We start from the raw sequence: 1,226 nt of genomic DNA on the forward strand, positions 1-1,226 counted from the left end.
ATGAATAGTAAAAGGAAGTTCTCCACACCCACTGCAAGTATTTTTAAGACGTGAGAGATGGGCTGGAGATGTAGCTCAATGGTTCCACACCTGCCTGGCAAGCAAGCGTAAGGTCCCGAGTTCGATACCTAGTATCAAAAAAAGGAAGAAAGCAAGAAAGAGTATTCTGCAGGTTCTGAGATTAAAGAGGAACAAGGCGGAAACAGCGTCTGACTGAATACAGAAGTGCCTGAGAAGAAAAAAAGCTTACAATGCTGCAGAATTTCTTGAGAGTAGGGACAAAGATTGGCTTAGCACTTTCGGGCAACTGTGAAGAATTCTTATTTAATAACTTGAAAAGAAACAAGTTTCTTGAAAGGAAAAACAAGCCGAAGTTCTATATGCTAAAATGTGACGCTACCGAACTAATGTTAAAATGATTTCTAACATCCACCTTTTAGCGAAAGACCAGATTCACTCGGAAGCCAGACCCCACGCAGACCCACCCATCTGGTCCCTAGCACGCGTGACCTGTCCACGTGTGCGTGCACTGCGCGTCCTCAGAGCCCGCTCAGGTCTCCTGGGCTTCGAGGTCGTGACTACCGAGTGCGGCCACATCAACCTTGGACGACCGGCGGCAGCCGCGTGCGGCGGGCTGGCCCTGCCCGGAGCATGCTCAGTCGGGTCTGGCTGGCTTCTGCAGGTCGGAGCTGGGGGCGTGGGGTCGGGGGCACTATTTGTATAGTTTGCCAGAGACAGAGAAGAAGAGACCGCGCGTCGCTTAAAGCCTCTGTCTTCTGAAGACACCAATCCCTGACCCTGACCTGGCTGCGGAACTTGCCCACCCGACTGCAGGAGCCACCGGGAATATTAGTTTGCCGAATCCACCTTTCCAGATTTTCCGAGCAACCTACGGTAAAGAGGGACGTGCTGGAGGGAGGGCCGGCGCGGGGCGTGGCTGCGGGGCTGGACGGAGGTCGGGGCGGAGGGGCCGAGTCGTTGTCCCAGAAATGGACCAAGTCCAAGAACGCCACCAACACAGCTGGGTCACGCAGCGAAAACTTCCGCAAGTCTTTTTGAAAATAATTTTAGATTAACTTTTTTTTTTTCCATTGACGCCCCACTTAGTTGCTCATCGCAGAAATTACAACTCGTGTTTTAGAAATCACATTTTGAAAAGCCCGAGCCCACCCCTCCGAGGCCGCCGGGAGCGTGCGGCGAGCGCCCTCGAAGCCTCCCCGGGGCGC

The 1,226-nt window shown here is 52.9% G+C and overlaps 1 protein-coding gene across 1 annotated transcript in view; it reads left to right on the forward strand.

The window, feature by feature from the left end:
• The first annotated feature begins 615 nt into the window (after positions 1–615).
• The window catches only part of Mfap3l (microfibril associated protein 3 like), a 47,343-nt gene continuing 46,732 nt past the window's right edge, over positions 616–1,226 (forward strand). Inside the window, exon 1 of the mRNA XM_010629834.3 lies at positions 616–894. The gene's annotated coding sequence lies outside the window, so the exon portion shown is untranslated. The remainder of the gene's footprint in view (positions 895–1,226) is intronic.

The sequence above is a fragment of the Fukomys damarensis genome, unplaced genomic scaffold (assembly GCF_012274545.1).
Source record: "Fukomys damarensis isolate Sample0158 unplaced genomic scaffold, DMR_v1.0_HiC HiC_scaffold_18, whole genome shotgun sequence".
NCBI lineage: Eukaryota > Metazoa > Chordata > Mammalia > Rodentia > Bathyergidae > Fukomys > Fukomys damarensis.